The sequence below is a fragment of the Sus scrofa genome, chromosome X (assembly GCF_054392235.1).
Source record: "Sus scrofa isolate SSC_HxYL_T2T_F1_AM1 chromosome X, Sscrofa_HxYL_maternal_Yorkshire_Landrace_v2.0, whole genome shotgun sequence".
Classification (NCBI taxonomy): domain Eukaryota; kingdom Metazoa; phylum Chordata; class Mammalia; order Artiodactyla; family Suidae; genus Sus; species Sus scrofa.
The window spans coordinates 42,027,088-42,051,839 of NC_139401.1; the positions used below are offsets into that span (position 1 = coordinate 42,027,088).

General features: G+C 40.7%; 1 protein-coding gene and 1 long non-coding RNA gene across 4 annotated transcripts in view; one reads left to right on the plus strand and one right to left on the minus strand.

The window, feature by feature from the left end:
* Nucleotides 1-24,752, plus strand: part of LOC146394562 (uncharacterized) — a 965,202-nt gene that overhangs the window by 883,457 nt on the left and 56,993 nt on the right. The gene's annotated exons all lie outside the window — the stretch shown is intronic.
* The window catches only part of LOC146394564 (uncharacterized), a 504,529-nt gene that overhangs the window by 1,521 nt on the left and 478,256 nt on the right, over nt 1-24,752 (minus strand). Inside the window, exon 11 of the long non-coding RNA XR_014835337.1 lies at nt 826-1,160. This is a non-coding gene — a long non-coding RNA (uncharacterized LOC146394564). The remainder of the gene's footprint in view (nt 1-825; nt 1,161-24,752) is intronic.

Below are 24,752 nucleotides of genomic sequence, written 5' to 3' on the forward strand. Positions count from 1 at the left end.
GCTGTGGTGTAGGTTGCAGATGTATCTCGGATCCCGCGTTGCCGTGGCTGTGATGTAGGCCAGTAGAGACTCCGATTTAACCCCCAGCCTGAGAATTTCCATATGCCACACAAGTGGCCCTAAAAAAAAAAAACAAAAAACAAAAAACAAAAAAATCAATCAATCAACTAAAATAAAATAAAATTAAACTACACTGCTTTTAATGTCTTGAAATTTGCTTATCTCCTGGTTCTTCCTCAGAAGTATTTGAATAGGACAGATAATGGGTCTGGAAAAAAAGTTGGGCAATATTTTTTTTTTGGAGACTCCTGGGAACTTAAGAGCAAGAAGGAATCCCAAGTATAAGTAAACATACTCGCTAAGGAATAGAATCATTTCAAAAATGTATGAAAATGCCCTAGAAATAACGAAAGTCAAAAAAGAGATTTTTAAAAATCAGTAATCCCAAATGCTGTTGAACTTCTGAGAGGGCTGTAGTGTACATCTTTTGAGTTTTCTGCTCAACTCACTCTTTTCTAGGAGTTTCCCTCCCCTCGTACACATGGTGGCAGTGGGGGTGGCTGTGTTGCAGCGTGACATGCCTTACCACGATTCACAGAACCACAGAGGTCCCCTGAACTAAGCTGGGACTCTAGCTGTGAGTCTGAAAGATACAGGCCACCCCTCTCTAGAGGCTTTACCTGGTTTTTTTGTTTGGTTTTGGGGGGTTTTTTTGGCCACGCCCGTGACTTACAGAACTTCCTGGGTCAGGGATCAAACCCATGCTGCAGCAGTGACACCAGGTCCTTAACCCACTAAGCCAACAGGGAACTCCCAAAGCTTTACCTCTTAAAAACATAATGTTGGGACAGTTGGTGGCCATGTTCATCCTTGTGGATTGTGGAGCTGAGGGAGCTGGTTTGCAGGGAGAGTAAAAAATGACGAAAGGCAGAGCGGGGTGAAGATACTTGATGATATACTAGCCTCTTTTCCAGTTTTTGCCGGCACTCCAGCTATGTTCTGTCCTCAGGATCTCAGCGACACTTCAGCATCCTGAGGCAGTAGCCTGCAGTAGTTCAGATCATGAGCTGACATTTGATTGCCTGGATTTGAATCTTCATGACCAGCTATGGGACCATTTGCAACTTCCACTATTGCTTTAAGCCTTGGTTTCTTCATCTCTAAAAGGGAAATAATATTAGACTCTCTTTTATATGATCGTGATGAGTGTTAAATGAATTAATGCTTTTTTTTTTTTTTTTTTTTAGCACCGTACCTGCAGCATATGGAAGTTCCCAGGCTAGGGGTCAAATTGGAGCTGCATCTGCCAGCCCACACCACAGCCACAGCAACACAGGATCCAAGCTGCATCCAAGACCTATGCTGCAGCTTGCAGCAACTCCGGATCCTTAAACCACTGAGTAAGGCCAGGGATCAGACCCCCATCCTCATGGACACTATGTCAGGTTCTAAACCTGCTGAACCACAAGGGGAACTCTGAATTAATACATTTTAAATGTTGGATATAATAAGTGCTGAATATTAAGTTTTATATTAAACATTAGAATATTAATACATATGTGAATATTGTATAATATTAATTGTGGTAACTCTTAATTATTAATATCCTTATAAAAGATTTATTTTTTGGTTTAAGTATTTACTACTAAGGGCGCATCTAGATCTGCAATTCCTTTTGGGTATGATGCCAGGAAGGATTTCAAAATGTTGGGCTGGTGATGGGGCACAGGGGATAGGGTGTCACAACTAACGAAGAAGGAAAAACATAACCAAATAGTTAAGAACATGAGCTTTTCAGTGAGCATAGTATTCAGATCCTGTTTTTTGCCTTTGACTAATCATGGGATCTTAGGAAAATCACTGTTATTAAATTCCTTATTTGTGGAGTTCCCATAATGGGTCAGTGGTTAGTGAACCCAATCAGTAACCACGAGGTTGCGGGTTTGATCCCTGGCCTCTCTCAGTGGGTTAAGGATCCAGTGTTGCCATGAGCTGTGGTGTAGGTCCAAGACATGGCTCGGATCCCGAGTTGCTGTGGCTGTGGTGTAGGCCGGCAGTTGCAGCTCCGATTCAACCCCTAGCTTGGGAACCTCCATATGCCGCAGGTACAGCCCTAAAAAGACAAAAGACAAAAAAAAAAAAATTCCTTATTTGTAAATTTTGTGTAATAATAGATCTGGTTCATAGAGAAGTTATAACTTTTTTCTGCCAGCTAAAAAGGCAGGAGACTGCAAATAACAAAATTCTTTATTTGGGGTCTTAAGAATTGCAATTCAGAAGACAGATTTGGGTAACCTGGAAAGAATGTTCCAAGGACATGTTCTATTTTATTTATTTATGGCTGCACTCGTGATATGGGGAAGTTCCTGTGCCAGGAATCGAACCCACGCCACAGCCCAAGGTCATGTTCTAAATGGTTGTATTTTAGGTCTCTCTCTTTTTTTTCTTCTTCTTCTTTTTTTTTGTCTTTTTAGGGCCACACCCGTGGCATATGGAGGTTCCCAGGCTAGGGGTCTAATCGGAGATATAGCCGCCAGCCTACACCACAGCCACATGGCAACAGGATCCTTAACCCACTGAGCAAGGCCAGGGATCGAACCAGCGTCCTCATGGTTGCCAGATACGTTCTCTAACCATTGAGCCATGAAGGGGAGTCCTAAATGGTTGCGTTTTAGAGAGCCCTCTTATTAGCAATACCACCGCCTCTTGATTTTCCTTTCACAGCACCTTGCTCAACAGGAGATGTGATGAATCGACATGCACCTTTTCCCTAACTCAGAATGTCCCAGCCAGTTTGCTCTTCTGACAGATGTATTACTTTAATTTCTTGAGATTTTAGATTGTTACTGAGTATTAGCAATACGTTTTCTGCTTCAACAATGTCTTAAATCCTGGACAGGCATTATATATATTTAAAGCGAGGACCTGAGATCCACAAAGTAATTAAAAACCTAGAACTTACTTTTTGTTTAAAGTCCTCATAAGACAGGTGTTGGAGAGCTGCTTCAATGTTTACAAATGAAGTTATGAAGCTTTACTTTTTTTTTTTTTTTTTTTTTTGCTAGCAGACATTTCCAGGCCCTTACTGAGACACTTAATAGGTGCCCCACTAAATATGTGCAGAATGAATGAATGAATGAACATATTATCAGGTCAAACCAAATGAATAAACATGAGGTCAGTGAAGAAATATCTTCAAGCACTGATTCTTACTTTGGTTGTATCCAAGAATCACTGGGGAAGCCTTTTCAAAACAGACATTTCCAGGGATTTCCCTTGTGGTGCAGTAGGTGAAGGATCCAGCATTGTCCCTGCAGTGGCTAGGGTCGCTGCTATGGCACGAGCTGGATCCCTGGCCCAGGGACTTTCACACATCATGGGTGCGGCCAAGAAAACTCCCCAAACAAAGAAACGAAAACCATTCATTTCCTGGCCCCACAGACAGCCCAACCAAACCCGCGCTTCTGGGTGGTACAACTAGAGAACCTGTATTTTCATAAACCTCTTCTTTTCAGAAGCACTCCGGTTGACCAATGGAAGCAATTGCTAGGTTGAAAGTTCTCAGAAATGAAGTCACTCACCTGAGTGCCCTGAATGGAACTGTCTTGCCACATGCAGTGGACACAACCCAAGAAAAAGGCAGCAGGATGACTGGGGTTTATAAACCTCTTAAGCTAAACAGAGGGGAAGGGCTTTGGAGCTTCTGGGTGAAGCAGGGAAGTTGTGAGAAGATGATCAAGAGAAGTCTGCTAAAATAAGGGTGTTTAGGGAGGTTAAGCAGGTTCAAGTCATCGCCTTCTTTGCTAAGAGAAGAAAGGGAGACCTTCCTATAAATGGCGACGTCCTTTATAAATGGAAATTTCCTTTTTCAAAAGGAACACTCACGCCCTCTTTTCCTGGTCTGCTGGTTCTCAATGGCCTTTAACTCAAAATAACCCATGTGCCACAGAGACATTTCTGAGTGGGGTGGGGGACAGGTGGGGATGTCATTGTACCCTTCATTAGAAACATCTCTAAAGACAAGAGGGAATTCGTGGTTAGGGAAAGGTGTAGAAGAGGGCAAGAAAGACAGGAGAGTATAGGCAGAGGTCATGGCACAGCGGAAACAAATCTGACTAGGAACTGTGAGGTTGTGGGTTCGATCCTTGTCCTCGCTCAGTGGGTTAAGGATCTGACGTTGCTGTGAGCTGTGGTGGAGGTCACAGACGTGGCTTGGATCCTGTGTTGCTGTGGCTGTGGTGTAGGTGGGCAGCTGTATCTCCGATTGGACCCCTAGCCTGGGAACCTCCATATGCCGTGGGTGCGGCCCTTAGAAAAACCAAAAAAATAAAAAAAGTGGTCCTGTAAAATAATAAAGAATCTATAATGAAATCTGATTTTTCGGTTTGCTTCTTAGCCATGACTGATTCCTGCTAGAAGTGATTCACTCAGCTGTTACCATTTCCCAGATTCTAGCGTGAGTCCTTTTTTTTCTTTTTTTTTTTTTTTTAGGGCAGAGAGCATGTTTATTTGGTAAATGTTGATAGCAAACATCATCTGAGGGAGACACACTGGGAAAAATTCCGTGACAAGAGCGTCTAGGAGGCTTTTGGGGCTACATACATGGTCTCCCACCGGGAATGTCCTCAGCCGTTCAGCACCATGCAGACGAGCTCTTTTTTTTTTTTTTTATTATTATTTTTGCTTTTTAAGGCCACACCTTGACTCTTGATTGAGCGCCTCAACTGAGCCTTCAGTCTGAGTCTTCCAAGTCAATTCTTTGAGGAAGATCCTTTAATGCATTCCCTGGCTATACTCCCAGCTATAAAGAAGACTATATACTCTTGTTGGAAACAATAGCTGTGTAGTTATCTAGATCGTTACAGCCCATTTGACCCGAGTCGCAACCCTTAATTTTAGGGAATAAGAGCAAATTGAAATGAAAAAAAAAAAAAAAAGAAAGGTATTTTTATGAAATGCCATTAAAAGTACTCTGGGTGATAGCCTTTCTAGAAAGCTGTATTCTGATGCTTTACCTCTTTATAATTCCTTATGATTTTAGGAAAAATCATAAAATAATTAGAAGCAGTATAAGTGTGTGTAATATTGGTTACATAATTATGAATGGCAGAAGAAATAAGGAAAAATATCAAGAGAATAAGAGATCTGATTAAAACTAAAGGTGGTTGCATTACACGAAAACAAAATAAGTCAAAATGAAAAGCAAATAACAGACATGAAATATTTATAACATATATGACAGACAAGGGTTTGCTATCTTTAATATAGAAGAAACTCTTCTAAAATAATGAGAAATGACAAATTGCTATAGTAGAAAAATGGGCAAAACATATAATCTGTCATTTCACATAATAAGAAATATTATGGCCAGCAGGCATATAAGATATTCAAACTCACTAGTAATAAAGAATGCAAATTAAGGCTTTTTTGCTTCTGGCCAAGATGCAGTAACAGAGACTGGACTTACCTTTACCTCTGAAACAATGGAATAAGAGAGAGATAAATATGTGAAATGATGGTTTTTAAGACACTGGATATCAAGCAATGAAGGACAATGATTCCTAGGAGACAGGTAACAAATGAGGTGAATCCTATGATTACTCATGTTACTGATTGAGAGTTTCCAGGCCGAGGCACATGGAGGGTCAATGTAGACGGAACACAGCAAACTCCTTGAGTCAAGGAGACAAAGCTGAAAGTTCAGGGAAACCAGGATGTCTGGAGTCCACAGGACAGAACACCAGAGAGGAGAGAAATACTGACAGAGAGAGAACTCTAGAGAGCCAGAAATCTGTAGAGGGCCCTTCTTGGGTGTTCAGCAGAGTAATCAGACCATACGTGATAGGAAACTATACAAAACCAGGGAAAGGACCATTTGAAAGGATTCAGGTACTATCCCTGTACTCACGAAGGGCTGGAAATAGTCCCCTAATGCAAGTCTTAAGACCTTCAGGTGAAAGTTATCTTTCCTTCACTTGGAGGAAAGAAGCATCCTTAACTCCAAAGATGGAGGGATGTCCAGAGGGATCTGAATGAATCAGTCTCCCTGTACCCCACAGTTTACTACACTTAACCTCGAACTGTTTTTTGTCCTGTCACATTTCCCCAATACCTCTCCACACTTCATCAAACACAGCATTTAAAAATGCTCAGGTTTAACTACTTTTGGGGTCTTGATTTCCTTACTGAAGTCTCTCAAATCATGTAGAATATATATGAAATACATTTGTACACTTTTATTAATCTGTCTTTTGTTACAGGGGTGCCAGCTAAGAACTTAGAGGGGTAGAGGGAAATTTATTTTTTTTCCTTCTCCCAACAGCCCAATACTGAGCACTGCTCCAGACCTAACAAATTATATAAGTAAAGCAAGAGGAATCAAGTGTTTCCAAGTAATATAACTGCATACCAGTAGAAAAACTTAAAAGTATTTATAGGAATAAAAAATATCCAGGAGGAGTTCCCGTCGTGGTACAGCAGAGACAAATCCAACTAGGAACCATGAGGTTTTGGGTTTGATCCCTGGCCTTACTCAGTGGGTTAAGGATCCGGCGTTGCTGTGACCTGTGGTGTAGGTCACAGACACGGCTTGGATCTGGCATTGCTATAGCTCTGGCATAGGCCAGCGGCTACAGCTCTGATTAGACCCCTAGCCTGGGAACCTCCATATGCCATGGGTGCAGCCTGACAAAAAGACAAAAAAAAAAAAAAAAATCCAGGACCTAAGGTAAAATTCACAATGCAGGCATCCAATCAAAGATTTCTAAGCATGCAAAGCAGGAGGACCATATTACAATTGACACATATGAGAATGATCAGTGGAAGATAACACAAAATCAACACAGATGCTCAGATTAGCAGACAGGAACATTATAATATTTATTACAAGTATTTTCTACATGTTCTAAAAGTCAAGTAGAGACATGAAAGATATTAAAAGACTCAAAATGGAGTTCCTGTTGTGGCTCAGTGGTTAACAAACTCGACTAGTATCCATGAGGATGCAGGTTCAATCCCTGGCCTCACTCAGTGGATTAAGGATCCAGCATTGCCATGGGCTGTGATGTAGGTCACAGACGAGGCTCGGATTGGATCTGACATTGTTGTGGCTGTGGTGTAGGCTGGCAGCTGCAGCTCTGATTCGACCCCTAGCCTGGGACCTCCATATGCTGAGGGTGTGGCCCTAAAAAGCAAAAAAAGCCAAAAAAAAAGAAAGACTCATAATGAACATATAGAAAGAAAAACTATAATGTATGACATAAAATATACACTGGATAGGATCATAAAATATACACTGGATAGGATTAAGAAAATATTAGTCATTGCAGAAGAAAAATTCGTTAAAAAAAAAAAAAAAAAAAAACAGCTCCTGTCATGGCTCAGTGGTAACAAACCTGACGAGTATCCATAAGGACTTGGGTTTGATCCCTGGTCTGGCTCAGTGGATTAAGGATCTGGTGTTGCCGTGAGCTATGGTGTAGGTCACAGATGCAGCTTGGATCCCGCATTGTTGTGACTGTGGTGTAGGCCGGCGGCTGCAGTTCCAATTTGACCCCTAGCTGGGAACTTCCACATGCTGCTGGTACAGCCCTAAAAAAGCAAAAAAAAAAAAAAAAAAAAAAAAAAAGATTCATGAACATGAAGACACAGCAATAGAAACAATCCAAAATGAAACACAGAGAGAAAAGGGAATTTAAAAACTAATAGTCTATATATGTCAAAAAAGAACATAGACACGTACCTTACATTTTCTATAAAAATTAACTCAAAATGGATCATAGGCCTAAATGTAAAACATAAGCCTCTAAAACTTCTAGAAGGAAATAAGGCAAAAATCTGTGTGACCTTGTGTTTGGTAATGCGTTTCTAGATATAAAACCAAAAACATGATCCATGGAAAAAAAAAAAAGGTAAGTTGGACTTTATCAAAATTAAAAACTTTCTGGAGTTCCTGGTTAACAAATCCAACTAGGAACCATGAGGTTTTGGGTTTGATCCCTGGCCTTGCTCAGTGGGTTAACGATCCAATCCGGTGTTGCCATGAGCTGTGGTCTAGGTCGCAGATACGGCTCAGATCTGGTGTTGCTGTGGCTGTGGTGTAGGCCAGAAGCTATAGCTCTCATTAGACCCCTAGCCTGGGAATCTCCATATGCCTAGGGAGTGGCCCTAGAAAGGGCAAAAACGCAAAAAAACAAAAAAATTAAAAACGTTCCTCTGCAAAGGGCATGGTTAAGAATACAACAAAAAGATAAGCCACGGACTAGGGGAAAATATTTGCAAATCACATATCTAATAAGAGACGTATATTCGGGGGAGTTCCCTGGTGGTCTAGTGGTTAGAACTTGGTGCTTTCACAACCGTGGCCGGGGTTCAATCCTGGTCTGGGAATTGAGGTTCCACATCAAGCTTTTGCCTGCTGGAGCCAAAAAAAAAAATGTATATTCAGAATATCTAAAGAATGCAACAATAAGAAAACAAACGATCTGAGCAGATCCTTTACCAAAAAGGATATACAGATGGCAAAAGCCCTATAATAGTGATGCTCAGCATCGCTTACTTACTACCAGGGAAATGCAAATTTAAACCATAGTGAGGGACCACCACACAACCACCAGAAAGGCTCAAATGAAAGTTGGACCTGACAATACCAAGCGCTGGCAAGTGTACACAACAACTGGAGCTCTCATACATTGCTGACGGATGTGGAAAATGGTACAACCACTCTGAAAATGGTTTGATATTTTTTTTGGTCTTTTGTGTTTTTGGGGCCACACCCGGGGCACATGGAGGTTCCCAGGCTAGAGGATGAATCGGACTGTGGCCACCGGCCTACACCACAGCCACAGCAACGCGGGATCTGAGCCGCATCTGCGACCTACACCACAGGTCACGGCAATGCTGGATCCTTAACCCACTGAGCAAGGCCAGGGATTGAACCCACATCCTTATGGATACTAATCACTGAGTCACAACAGAAACTCCAGTGGTTTGCTATTTTTTATAAAGTTAAACATATACTTATCATATGACCCAGGAATTCCACTACTAGGAAGTTATCTCAGAGAAAAACTCAGAATCATGTTCATGAATGTTCTTCACAGTTCTAGTCAATAATTTCTAAAACCTGGAAATATCCCAAATGTCTATCAGCAGTTTAAAAGAGAAACTGAGGCATTTCCATCATGGAGCAGAGGAAACTAAACTAACTATGAGGTTGCGGGTTCGATCCCTGGCCTCGCTCAGTGGTTAAGGATCTGGCGTTGCCGTGAGCTGTGGCGTAGGTCGCTGACGCGGCTCGGATCCTGCATTGTTGTGGCTGTGGTGTAGGCAAGTGGCTACAGCTCCAATTAGACTCCTAGCCTGGGAAACTCCATGTAACGCAAGTGCGGCCCTAAAAAAACAATAAATAAATAAACAAAGAAGAAACTGATATGGTCATACAATAGAATACTACTCAGAAGCAAAAGGAAGAAATTATTTATACATGCCAATACATGAGTGGATCTCAAAGGCATTATACCATGTGAGGGAAAAAGCCTACCTCAAAAGGTATGATTCCATTTACATGGCATTTGGAAAAGGCAGAATTATAGGGATGGAAAACAGATCGTGGAGTTCCCTGGTGGTGCAGTGGGTTGAGGACCTGGTGGTGGTGCTGCTGCAGCACAGGTTTGATCCTTGGCCCAGGCACTTCCACATGCTGTGGGCATGACCAAAAAGAAAAAAAAAATTAAGAAAGCAAATCAGTGGATACCAGGAATTAGATTTAGAAGTGGAAGAAGGTTGTAACTACTTGAAGGAGTTTTTTGGGTGATGATGAAACAGTACTGTATCCTGATTATGGTGCTTGTTATACAAATCTATACGTGTATTTAAACTCACAGAGTTGTACACACACATCACACAATGAAATACACTCTATATCCACAAGATGGCTAAAAGGCAAAAGACTCAATATGAAGCATTGAGAAAAATAAGCAGTAACTGGATTTCTCATATTCTACTGGTGGGATACACATCTGTGAAATTATTATGGAAACTCTTTATCACCTTTTACTAAATTTTAACATACGCATATCCTATTACCTAGCATTTCTACTCCTTCATATATATATATGAAGTATATATATATATATACACACACACACAACTACTTTGTTTTACTGATGCTAATAAAATTAAAACATAATATGTATATATATATATATATATAACATACATGCATATATGTGTTCACACACATACAAGTGAGAGAATGTTCATAGCTTTTGAGGAGTTCAAAAGTTGGAAACCCCTCAAATGCCTATCAACCAAAAATGGATATTAACCTGGTATATTATTATAATGTATATATTATATACATCATATGTATATGGTATATTAATTAATGAAATAGTATATAGCAAAGAAAATGAATAAGCTACATAGACGAATCTCAGAAACATAATATTGAGAAAAAACAGAGATACATATAAAGGCCAACCATATGATTTCATTTTCAGACTACCCCAAAAGACATACATCTAATATATTATAGATAAGCATAGTGATTATCTTTGGAGAGGAAGCTAGAGTTTTAGAGACTGGGCTGTGACAACATGATGACCCAGGATCATTCCTATGGTATTGCTAATACTCCATTTCATCTTTTTCTCTCTGATGGTGAGTATTAAAGTGTTACTTACACAGCAGATGGTCAGACCTAAAGGTGCTAATGTTTATTTCCCTATGTTTTGGCCATTTGCTTTTCTATCAAAGTGTATAAAGTACTTTGGTTTACTGATGCTAATAAAATTAAAACATAAATACTGCCTAGGACTACCAATCAATAATAAATATAGAACATGTAACCTGCCTTCCCCAGAGGAGTGGAGCTTCCAAGTTTAGGGAAACTTCACCCACTGCTGGGCTTCAGACCTAGTGTGCATATAGCCCTCATGGAAAGAGTCTTCCAGGAATAACTTGCATAAGAATTCTGAACTCGAGCCAATTGGCATGAATAATTTGAAAACAGAGAATAAGGAACTGGGTTAGAGTTTCTTTCCATTATTAATCCATTTGTGGAATGGTGTCACGGAAAAAAAAAAAGGTGTTAAGTAGACGCTAAGGAGATATTTTCTTGAGCATTCCCCACTTTCTCTTCACCCAGGCATCCGAAAGCATTTGATTTAATCATTTCAAGATCTCTTTAACTTTGGGATGGTATTTCAAGCCTTTCAGTGTACATTTGTTTTTTAGATTTTTTTTTCTTTTTTCTTCCTTTTTTTAAATCTTTTTTTTAGGGCCACACTTGTGGCATATGGAGGTTTCCAGGCTAGGGGTCAAATTGAAGATGTAGCCACTGGCCACAGCAGATTTGAGCCGCGTCTGTGACCTACACCACAGCTCATGGCAACACCAGACCCTTAACCCACTGAGCGAGGCCGGGGATCAAACCTGCCTTCTCAGGGATACTAGTCTGATTTATTTCCACTGAGCCACAATGGGAACTCCTCAGTGTACATGTTTGCTTCTTTATTCTCAATGCCTATCACTGTACATAAAATCCAATCAATGCACATGTATTTCATGGACGAAGGAAAGAAAGATGGATAGAAGAAAAGGAAGGAGTAGCATGATTCATAGGAGTTTGGGAAGAATTGATGGAATGGTGGCGACTCAATATTTGAAATGATAATGATAAACCTTCCAAAATTGAAGAAAGACATGGGTCTTTGTCTCAAAAGGCATTTAAAGTATCAAACAAAATGAATAAAAATAAATTTCCTCTAAACAGCTCAGCAAAACTAGAGAAAGCAAGGATAAAATTGAAAACCTTAAAAGCTACAAGATAGAAGAAGAGAAAGGGAGAGAAGAAAACAAGAATGCTTTTTGGGTTAAAAAGGGACACACTTTGGTCAAGATGGTATTGTAAGAACATGTTTTGAACCTCAAGCACTTTGAAGGGATGGGTAAAATATTAAGAAGGGGAAGTAAAAAGATACAACTGGCCTTATAAATAAGATAAACAGGAGTTCCTATCGTGGCTCAGTGGCTAATGAATCCGACTAGGAACCATGAGGTTGCAGGTTCGGTCCCTGCCCTTGCTCAGTGGGTTGACGATCCGGCATTGCCGTGAGCTGTGGTGCAGGTTGCAGACGTGGCTCGGATCCAGCGTTGCTGTGGCTCTGGTGTAGGCTGGTGGCTACGGCTCCGATTCAACCCCTAGCCTGGGAATCTCCATATGCCATGGGAGCGTACCAAGAAATAGCAAAAAAAAAAAAAAAAAAAAGACAAAAATAAAAAAATAAAAAATAAAAAATAAGATAAACATCTCCCCCCAAATGAAATAAGAACCAGAATAGTGAGCAGGGCTAAAGCCACAAGCTAAGCTGGATCTTAGGACTGAAACCAAAGACGACCAGGTCCTTAGCAAATAAAAACAAGGAATTAAAATCTCTATTTAACTAGGCAGTTATCATCAAGGCCTCTCCCTGAAACCAGCTCTCCTGAAAGGAGGTTGAAAATTGCTTCTGCCAGTTTCCTTTTTTTAACTTTTTAAAATTAAAGTACAGTTGATTTACAATGTTGGGTCAATTTCTACTGTACAGTAAGATGACTCAGTCATACATATAGATACATTCTTTTTCTCATATTATCTTCCATTGTGTTCTATCCCAAGAGAGTGGATATAGTTCCTGTGCTATAGAGTAGGACCTCATTGCTTATCCATTCTAAATACAATAGTTTGCATCTCCCAACCCCAGACTCCCCATCCATCCCACTCCCTCCCCACCTCCCCCTTGGCAACCACAAGTCTGTTCTCCATGTCTGAGTCTGTTTCTGTTGTGTAGATAGGTTCATTTGTGCCACGTTTTAGATTCCATATATAAAGTGGTACCCTATGGTGTTTATCTTTCTCTTTCTGACTTAGAATGAGAATCTCTAGTTGCATCCATGTGCTTCTGCCAGTTTCTAACTAGGGCTTCGGCTCAGGAAACACAGCAGGCCCAGGGCACTGGAAGACCAAGACAGAGCTGCCAGCTCTCTCTGTAACCAAATCGGTCCTATCCCCAGTGTCACCACAAGATCAGCACTGTATATTGTCAAATTTGACCTAGTTCCAGATGGGGAGACTAGGTAGCTTGAAACTAGGATGGATAAAGGGAGAGAGACAGCAAGAAAGGAAAACAAAACCAAACCCAATGAACAACCTAAATAGACCTATGTTGTTTGGGTGGGCTGTGACCATCATCCCCATTGCTGTCAATGACCCAAACTATGTGACCAATTCTCCTAGCATCAGTCCTGGTCGATGGGGCAGGTGTTTTTCCCAAAAGTGCACACCTGATGGCTTTGGTAAACACTGTGCCCATCTGCGCCTTCCCATGGAATATAAACCTCTGATGGATCTTCTGGTTTCACATGGCATATCCAATTCCATCAGGCCCACTTGCCTGATTCTTTTCATTCCTTCCTCTATTCTTTGCCATGGCAACTCCAATTTCCAGTTTGTTTAGCTGCCACTTGGGTTCCAAAGAGCCATACTTGTATCGACTTTGCCCCATCCTTTAGGGGTCTTGCCCAGGTATTATTTCCTTTGTCCTGAGAGAGTAGTCCCAAGGCAGTGAACTCTTGTTCCTCCTGTATTATAGTCTGGCTCACTTGGTCAAACACCCTCCAAACCCAATCCCACTTGCACTCCCCTGACTCATGTCAGTAAACATTAGCCAAAGCTGCTTTTTTTTTTTTTCTTTTTAGGGCCGGACCTGCTTCATATGGAGGTTCACGCTAGGGGTCAAACTGGAGCTGCAGCTGCTGGCCTACACCACAGCTCACAGCAACACCAGATCCTCAACCCACTGAGCGAGGCCAGGGATGGAATCCGCAACCTCATGGTTCCTAGTCAGATTTGTTTCCTCTGAGCCATGACGGGAACTCCTGATAATGAATTTTGTCAGTTGAAGTCCCTTGGTAAGGAGATACTAAGATACACCTAGAAGTACAAGAGATTTATTGTGGTTAACACCTTTGGACAATAAGAAGAGAGAGAGAACAGGAATAAGATAGGGAAAGCCTTTCTGCGGCAATGAGTATCTGACACCTTATGAAGAAGAGGGGTCAGGATTACACAGGAAGAGGCTCAGACTGAAGTGCATCTCTGAGGAAGTCATGGACAATAATACAACAAGGCACTCCAGAGTCAAGGTTGCTTCTAAAGGAGTTCTACCCTGGGTAAAGTTGCCCAGGCCCTGGCACCCCTATTGCGCTCTGTCTGTGGTTGGAGTTGCCTGAGGAAGTATGCCCTTGATTCATGTACTAAAGTGGATCTCAAAGATGCTGCAGCTGGAAGCTATCAGTTGATCGTATACCTCCCAGCAAGTTTTCTCTGAACAGAGTTCTGAGGATCTGAGTGACCTACTTTCAGGGCTACCACGTAATTTGAAAAAAATAATTTTAAAATGCTAATGTTCAAAATAACAAGGAAACCTACAGGGAAAAAAAGGCTAACAAAAAATAGGCAAGGTATTCATACAAAAATTATGAAGCATTACACAAGGACATAAGAGCTGTTCTGATAAAATGGAGAGATGGACCATATTCATGGATAAGACAGATCAATACTGTCAATTGTCAATCCTGCCCATTCTGCTATCTAAATTAAATGACATTATAATCACAACATTCAACAAAAGTTTTCATTGAATTTGCCAAAATAATCCTAAAATTCACATGGATTTTTTTTTTTTTTTTTTGGTGGAGTGGGCTTTTTAGTGTCCCAAAATAGTCAGGTCCATGAAAGAAACAAAACAAAGTGTGGGTCCTCACCCTAGCAGATACTAAGATTTATTATAAAGATGTAGAAATTAGTCACAGTGAGTTATTGTTGCAGGGACAGACAAATAAACCCAGGGAACAGAACAGAGAGCCCATAAACAAATACGTGCCTATATCAAAATTTGATGTATGACTGATCTGTCATTACAAATCAATGGTAAAATGTAGACTAGTCTATAAATTGTGCTGGCACAACTGCATATTTTAGCAATCTAGTGAATAACAGCCCTTCGGGAAGAGACTCCCATCCCCCAAACTGGCTCTAAATGCCAAGTAATTTAGGCACAACTACAGAACTTAATGAAAGTGAGATAGCCAAACAGAGCCAGAGCAGATGCTGCATAAATTGGAATGCCCTTTTCATTTTCCTCTTCCCCTGAATTCATAAAGCAGTAATACCTGCCAGAGACAATCTTGGAGCAGAAAATAACCTAATTCTGACTGTGCCACTGCTCTGTTATACTTGAGCCTACACGACTAATCCAGAGAACTTTCATATACAACCCAGTGCTCCTGTTTAAGGAATAGTCTCACAAAAGCTAGATTTTTATCAAATTATGTTCAGCAAAATTGGATTGTGATGATCATTGCACAACTATAAATGTAATAAATTCATTGAGTAATAAAAAAAATTACATTCAGCAAGAACAAAGTCAACCCTTCATCTAGTGAACGAAGGAAGAATCACAGCCTAGACTGATAATTTGAGACCAAAAAAAAAAAAAAAAAAAGATGTTCCTGTCGTGGAGCAGTGGAAACGAATCCGACTACGAACCATGAGGTCGTGGGTTCAATCCCTGGCCTCACTCAGTGGGTGAAGGATCTGGCGTTGCTATGAGCTGTGGTGTAGGTTACAGATGTGGCTCGGATCTGGCATTGCTGGGGCTGTAGTGTAGGCCGGCAGCTACAGCTCCCATTTGACCCCTAGCCTGGGAACATCCATATTCAGCAGGTGTGGTCCTTAAAAAAAAAAAAAAAAAAAAAAAGACAGATTATCTTCCCTACTGTCAGTAAACCTGAGGAGGGGAGGGCATGTGTTACTAGGGCAGAACCTCAAATCAAAGCAGCCCTAATTGCTGAGTTTCTGCAGGGAAAACAGTTGTCTCAGAGAGTCTTCTAACCTGCAGTGGACTTTGTGTGCATGAGAAAAAAAATTTATGTGATTAGCCACTAGGATTCAGGGATTGTTTATAACAAAGGCTAAGCTTAGCTTAATCCTAATACAATAATATTATCCATTTTATTGACTTTTTCAAAGAATAACTTCCTTGATTTATTTGTTAAATATAGCGGTTCTGTTTTTTATACCAACACATTTCTGCCTTTGCTTTATTTCTTTCTGCTTCCCTTAGGCTTAATTTTGTGTTCTTTTCCTAAGCTACTGAGTTTGATTAATTTATTTTTATTTTTTTGTAGTTATTAATATAAATATTTAGGGCTAAGATTTGTTTCTCTGAGTAATGCTTTAATTTTTATCTGACATATAGCATTTACCTAATTGCAGTTATATATTTTGGAAATGATTTTTTTCCTCTTATATTAACAGTTTAGGAAAAAAGTTGTGTTTTACCTCAGAGATGGTAATGCTTTTGTTTTATTGAAGTATAGGTGATTTACAATGCTGTGTTCATTTCTGCTCTATAGCAAAGTGACTCAGCCATACATATACACATATCCATTCCCATAGAGGTTATCAAAGAACACGGAGTAGATTTCAGAGAAGGTTAATTTTTTTCTTTCTGTTTTTGTCGTTAAACATTTGTGTTCTTGTGATCAGGAAATATTTTCTGCCTCTATACATGGCAAAGTAAGTCAACCTTATGTATCATACTGTACAAATCTTCTAGAGCTTCGTTTTTTCTTTCCTCCTTATTCTAACTTGGCATATATAAAAGACTGACCCCACAGTGAGAGATCGTGCATTCCTTACAAAGGCACACAAAATAGTTACCAAAACTTAGCATATGTTGGGCCAAGAATAAGTATCAAAGGAATGTAATCATTCAGGGTATGTGGAAACAAGCCAGACATCAACAACAAAGAGATAACTTGAATATCCCATTGTGTTTGGAAATTCAGCAATATTTATTTATTTATTTTTAATTTTTTTTTCATTTGTTTTGTCTTTTTGCCTTTTCTAGGGCCACTCTCGTGACATATGGAAGTTCCCAGGCTAGGGGTCGAATCAGAGCTACAGCTGCTGGCCTACACCACAGCCACAGCAAAGCGAGATCCGAGCCGTGTCTACAACCTACACCACAGGAACTCCAGCAATATACATTTAAATATACAATAAGTCAAAGAATCAATTGCAATAGAAGCTAGAGAACATTCCAAACTGAATAATAATTAAAATACAAACTAACTTGTGAAATACATCTGAAGTTAGGCATATAAGGGAATTTATAAGCTTCAATACATACATTCTGTTTATTACTGAGGATATGTGGAAAGGTGTTCAACCTTATTAGTTATCAAAAAAAGCAAATTAAGGAGTTCCCTTTGTGGCACAGTGGTTAACGAATCTGACTAGGAACCATGAGGTTGCAGGTTCGATCCTTGGCCTCAATCAGTGGGTTAAGGATCTGACATTGTCATGAGCTGTGGTGTAGGCCACAGCTGAGGCTTGGATCTGGCGTTGCTGTGGCTGTGGTGTAGGCCAGCAGCTGCAGCTCCGATTCAACCCCTAGCCTGGGAACCTCCATATGCTTTGGGTATGGCCCTAAAAAGCAAAAAAAAAAAAGCAAATTAAAACCACAATGAGATATCACTACAGGGCTGCCCAAGGGCTAAAATTAAGAAGAATAAAAATGCCAAGTATTGTGAGGCTAAAGAACAACTAGAACCCTCATCTCTTGCCAGTACTACTGTAAATTTCTTTCTACAACGACTTTTGAAAACTGGGAGTTTTTGCTGTTCATCACACATCCCATAATCCAATAATTTCATTCCTAGATATATACCCAAAGAAATACATACATATGTGCATCAAAAGTCATGTACAAGAATGTTCATGGCAGCATTACGTCTAAGAGCCAAATCCAAGAAACAGCTCAGATATCCATCAGTAGGGTGGATAAATGAATTGAATATATTTATACAAAATATAGCAATAAAAATTAATGAACTACTGCTATATGCAATGATACTGATGAATTGCTCATATAAATATAATGTCAGGCAAAACATCCAGACATAAAAGAATACATACTGCACGATTCCATTTATATAAAATTCAAACACAAGCAAAATTAATCTTTGGGTTTGGGAATTAAAATAGCAGTTACCTCTAGTGAGGAGAGCGGAGTTACTGCCGGGGAGGGGTTGTTGCAAAGATCACTAATAACGTTTTAGTTCTCGATCTGGATAGTAGTTCATATTGTGATTATTTCTTGAGCTGAAACCTGTGATTTATGGCCTTCATTTTATGTATTCTTTATGTCTTTACAATGTGAAACAACTGAATCGGAAATTACTATTTTGTCGCACATGTTAGATATGAAAAGGTAAACAGATCTGAAGCAAATCTGAGTTGCAGAGACAGACATAAGAGTATGTTTAGATTAAAAAAAGAAAGAAAGAAAGAAAGAGTTTAAGTCTTCAGGCGCCCATTAGCTCCCATTAGAAGCCTGAACTTACGGAGTTCCTGTCATGGCTGAGCAGAAACAAACCCAACTACTATCCATGAGGAAGTGGGTGTGATTCCTAGCCTCGCTCCGTGGGTTAAGGATCCAGCATTGCCGTGAGCTGTGGTGTAGGTCAAAGACACGGCTAGGATCTGGTGTCACTGTGGCTGTGGTGTAGGCCTGGCAGCTACAGCTCCGATTCGACCCCTAGCCTGGGAACCTCCATATGCTGCTAGTGCAGCCCTAAAAAGACAAAAAAAAAAAAAAAAAAAAAAGAAGAAGAAGAAGACTGAACTTATGGGTTTGTTTTTTTTTTTTGGTCTTTTTGCCTTATCTAGGGCCCCTCCCGCGGCATGTGGAGGTTCCCAGGCTAGGGGTCGAGTCGGAGCTGTAGCCACCGACCTACGCCAGAGGCACAGCAACGCGGGATCCGAGCCGCATCTGCAACCTACACCACAGCTCACAGCAACACCGGATCCTTAACCTACTGAGCAAGGCCAGGGATCCAACCCGCAACCTCATGGTTCCTAGGCGGATTTGTTAACCACTGCGCCATGACGGGAACTCCTGAACTTATGTTTTGAAAAAGGAATGATCAATTCCATACTTTAGGGCTCTGAAGTGTTTTTTAACTCATAACATTTATGACACTAGATGAGAGATATTTTTTCCTCCTGACACCAAATAGCATGGTGTCTTTTTCAACACTCTTTCTCCAGATCTCTGACACCAATGAAGTGTCCAACAATTCAATTCTGGCACTGACTACCCAAAGTTAGCACAGACCCTACAGCTTAAGCGCTGAATCCCACAAACCTGCTCCCCCTTCAGACAAGAATTGCAAGTATTAGATGCCCAAATTACCCACACTTCTCTCTAACTTGGCTAAAAATTGGGCATTTCCATGACTCCCTGCCTCCAGTTCAACAATGTGATAATGCAACTCCCAGCACTTAGGAAAGTGCTTTGTTTACTGTTACTAGTTTATGGTAAAGGACACAATTCAGGAACAGCCAGACAAATAGAAGAGGTACATAGAGCAAGGCGTAGGGGAGGGGGCGCCGAGCTTCCATGCCCTCTTCATATTCGACATCTTCCTAGATCACCTGGAAGCTCTCTGAGCCCTATTGTTTAGAGGTTTTTATGGAGGTTTCATTACATAGGCATGATTGATTAAATCACTGACTATTGGGGATTATCTCTACTCTTCATCCCTAATGCTTTCCCAAGTGATTGAGGGTAGGGGATGGTTGGGCCAGTGGTGGAGCGGAAAGTTCCAGTCTTCTAATCATGAACTGGTTTTTCTGGTGACCAGCCCAGAAGCTGAAGCTACTTAAGGGCTCCAGCCACCAGTAACCTCTTTAAGATACATAAGACACTCTGATCACTTAGAAGACTCCAAGGGTTTGAAGAGCTATGTGCCAAGAGCAAATAGATCTTTCTTATTGTAACACAGAGCTGTGAATAATAAGTGCTATGCGATTCTTCCCCCAAATTATTCAGTTGTATTCACATTAAACATCTGCTCTTTTATTTCATCCGTTTCTGTAATTTGACTCTTAGTGGCCCGCTAAATTTTATGTCTAATTTTCTTAGCCTCGGTCTTCCTCCTGCATCCCACAATTTCTTTGCTCTCGCCTCAAAATATATTAAGACTCAACCAGTTCTCACACATTGACCTATTTTGCTGGCCAAAGCCACCTCATCTTTCCCCTGATGAACAAAATACATTCCTAATTTAGTGCCTCTGCTTCTCACCCTGCCCTCTGTTCTAGCCAAAGAGGCCAGAGGGTTCTCAGCAGGGTTAAGTTAAAGTTATTCCTCCGCTTGAAACATTGCAATGGTGTCTCATTCACTGAAAGTCAGATTTGAAACTCTTCACCTAACCTACAAGACCCGATAAGATCCAACCCCATCTTTTATCCCTCTGCCCTCACTGACTCTATTCTAGTCACACTGCTCTCCTTTCCACTTCTCTAACATAATTAGTGTGCTTCTACTCAGGGCCTTTGCCCCTGGTGTTCCTCCAGCCCCGAATTCTCTTTCCGCAGATGGCAATGTCCAGAGCTGAGGCATGAAAATGCAAAGTGCACCTAAGAACATCTTACTGCACTAGAAAACACTCAAAGACCACCGCGACTGTGTCACAGAGATATAGGAGCTGTCTTGAAAGGGCCCCTACTGCCAAAAAGGGGGACAATTTGAGCATCAACAAGAATGAAATAACATGAAGTTATTTTAGCAAAATGAATAAATAAAAGTTTTTGAGTCCATACTAATATGAGGGGGGGGGGATTCTTCTTGGAAAAGTATACCGGCTAATACATGTCATATTTATTTATTTATTTATTTATGTTGTCTTTTTGCCATTTCTTGGGCCGCTTTCACAGCATATGGAGGTTCCCAGGCTAGGGGTCTAATCGGAGCTGTAGCTGCCGGCCTACACCACAGCCACAGCAACACGGGATCCGAGTCATGTCTGCAACCTACACCACAGCTCACGGCAACACTGGATCCTTAACCGACTGAGCAATGCCAGGGATCGAACCCGCAACCTCATGGTTCCTAGTCGGATTCGTTAACCACTGAGCCACAACGGGAACGCCTACATGTAAAATTTATGACAAAATTATAAAACTACCATTTTGCAATTCCCATGTAATATATAATTCAAGAAAGATCATCAATGGATACTAAGTCTGTTAGATAAAAGCTATTCGGGAAGGGAATATTTACATGGTGCTAATCAGCGTGTTAGCCCACAGATCACTTAGAATCACAAAGGGGGTAAACACGTGCTATCACAAGGGAGAAACTGTTAATCCCCCACCTTAACCAAATGATCAAACCAGCATCGACTGATAGTGAGTCAGCCTGGAATTATAAGCTTCTTGCTATCATGTAACATAAAGTACACTTAAGATTCTAGATCTAGGAGTTGCTGTCGTGGCTCAGCAGAAACGAATCTGACTAGCATCCTTGACAATGCAGGTTCAATCCCTGGCTTTGCTTGGTGGGTTAAGGATCCGGCATTGCCGTGAGCTGTGGCGTAGGTCGCAAATGCGGCTTGGATCCTGCATTGCTATGGCTGTGATGTAGGCCAGTGGCTATAGCTCCGATTTGACCCCTAGCCTGGGAACCTCCAGATGCCCTGGGTGCGGACCTAAAAAGACAAAAAAAAAAAAAAAAAAAAAGATTCTAGATCTAATGTTTTGTCTACATCACAGATCTCTAAGAGAGGACATATTAAGTTAGATCACAAGGAAACAATCAGATAAATCAAGCACATGGAAATTGACGGCACACTGTAAACCAACTATAATGGAAAAAATAAAATCATTATAAAGAAAAGGAAGGAAAAAGAAAAAAAATCAAGCACATGGGATATTCTCTAGGGCAGCTGGCCTAGAATCTTGGTGGAGGAAGTCACTGATAGAATGTGACCACTGGTTGACACAGGAGCTGGACCTGGGCAATAGAAGGCTCCTAACCTCTTCCCCTGCCCTTGGAACCTATGTACCGCCCAGTGTTCCCACACTAGGAGCTCTTTCAAGGACACAGCCCTGAGAGGGTAAGGTGTCGAGACCATCTGAACAGCATACATGAATGAACCCTGTTAAGGCCTCTACATAAACTTTTAGGATTCTTATGGGCAGGTGTGGAGGTCTGTTTGTTTTGCGGCCTCCCAAGGCAAGCCTTGTACATTAAGTTCCCTTGCTCATGAAAACGGCCACCTACCAACACGGAGTGGTTGGCCTCTTTCTTCCATCTCTCAATGCTCTCTGTGTATGGGGGCCAGCGCGTGAACCAACAATCTTCAAAGCTGATGTCATGGAGTTCCTGTCGGGGCTCAGTGGTTAAAGAACCTGACTAGTATTCGTGAGAATGCAGGTTTGTTCCCTGGCCTCGATCAATGGGTTAAGGATCTGGTGGTGCATTGAGCTGTGGTGTAGGTGGCAGACGGGGCTTGGATCTGGCATGGCTGTGGCTGTGGTGTAGGCTGGCAGCTACAGCTCCGATTCGACCCCTGGCCTGGGAACCTCCATATGCGGTGGGTTCGGCCCTAAAAAGACAAAAAGACAAAAAAATAAAAAAATTTTTTAAAAAGCCACTGTCATAAAACGAGGATGGGAAGAGGCATAACAGCAAAATGCAATGCATGAATTGTGATGGGACCCTGGTTTGAAAAAAAAAGAATTGCCATGGAAGACATCCTTTGGACGGTCAGAAGAATCTTAACATGGACTTGATACCAGATCATGTTATGGAATTATTGTTAATATCTGTGGAAAATTGTTTATCAGCACTAAGAATCAAAACTCCTAAATTTAAAATGAAGACACAATCTGTTCCCTATTTGGTGGGCACTAATTTAAAAAAATTTCTAAGAATTTTAATTCTAAATGATTAAAAAGAATTTTGGTGGTGTGGCAAAATGGACTCTGCAATGCAATGTGCATAATCTCTGTCCCCTTAAACCATTTCTGGAAATTGATCTTTGGAAAATAGGCACGGATATACATACAGAAATAACCTTATGATTTAGAGAATCACACAGCACTCAACAATAAGGGATCGGTTAAGTAAAAGACTAGTGTGTAGATGTTAAAAATGATAATACAGACACGTATTTACTGACAAGGATAGAATTTCATGATATATTAATGAGGCAAGAAAAACGAATGACAAAATAGCACATAGAGTTGGAGTCTATTTTATCATATATTTATTTATAAGAATATGCTGAAGAATGGAATGCTATAAAAATGCAAAGAATGTGTGTCCTTCACTTGCAGAATTACACTTGCCCTATTTGCTTGCCTGTATTTTTGAAATTTTCAACATTGCATAGCTATTCATATAATTTCTTTTTAAAAGCTCTTCTTTAGGATTTTAGGCACATTAAAATAGTAATAAAATGTTCGAAGGGAAAGCTCTTAAAATGACCTAAATGTGTGTCTAGTAGTGGACAAGAAGTCACGTTTGGGAGTTCCTGCTCTGGTGCAATGGGATTGGCAGTGTCTCTGCAGCGCCCAGGATATAGGTTTGATCCTCCTCCCAGGACAGTGGGTTAAAGGATCCGAGTTGCCACACCTGCGACATAGGTCACAACTGCGACTGGGATCTGATCCCTGGCCCAGGAACTCCATGTGCCATGGGTAGCCAAAAAAGAAAAAAAAAAGTCATATTTAGACTCCTACTGGATTATTATTACAACATATAAATATTTATTTCCTAGAAAGGCAACATAACACTCGGGGCTTTTTTTTTTTTTTTTCAGAATCCCACTGCAACAATCCTCAAATCCCAGAATAAGCTGATAGTTGAAATTCCAGTTGCATGCGATGTTGACTAGTTTGACCTGCTTCTCACCTTGCAAGGGCTCAGAACAAGAGATGTGGGCAAGTGTTCCAGAGACCAGCTTGAGGTGATTGGAGTTAAAAACGTAGATTAGAATCAGATCCTGGGCTAACAAATCCTTAAACTGACGTCCTTTAAGTAGTTAACATTTATTTATTGGGAGTGAAAGAGAAGCTGCTTTTCTGTCTGTCAAAATTGCATCCCTTTTTATATTGAAAACAAGGGATTGATTAAAGTTTACTTTATCTTGAATTATGTTATTCCACACTGTTCTTACCATAAAGAGATGTCATAAACCGCTCATGTTAAGGATGTGACAGGTGCATTCATGCTTTGGGGCCTTTGTGCTGGCTAACCCCTCCATCTGCTGTGCTCTTCTGCCAGACAACTGTATTGAAACTTTCTCATTGCCTTCAAGTCTATGCTCAAAAGTCACCTCTTCATGGTTTAATTTAAAATGTCATGTTCAACGCTTAAGTATTCTCTTTTTCCTGCTTTCATGTTGAGAAAATGACTCAATTTTTTTTAGGGCTGGCTCTTTGTTAGTTTTTCTTTTGTAATTGTTCCTCCTTCAACAAAACAGCTTCTTGGGAAGTATAAAAAAGATTTAAAATTTAGGTAACAGGAGTTCCTGTTGTGGCTCAGTGGTTAACGAATCCGACCAGGAACCATGAGGTTGCAGGTTCGATCCCTGGCCTCGCTCAGTGGGTTAAGGACCCGGCGTTGCTGTGAGCTGTGGTGTAGGTCACAGATGCAGCTCGAATCCCATGTTGCTGTGGCTGTGGTGTAGGCCAGCGGCTACAGCTTCAATTGGACCCCTAGCCTGGGAACCTCCATATGCTGAGGGTGCGGCCCTAGAAAAGGCAAAAAGACAAAATATAAATAAAATAAAATAAAATAAAATTTAGGTAACAAAACAGGTCATTTACCCCAGTGAACAAAAACTAT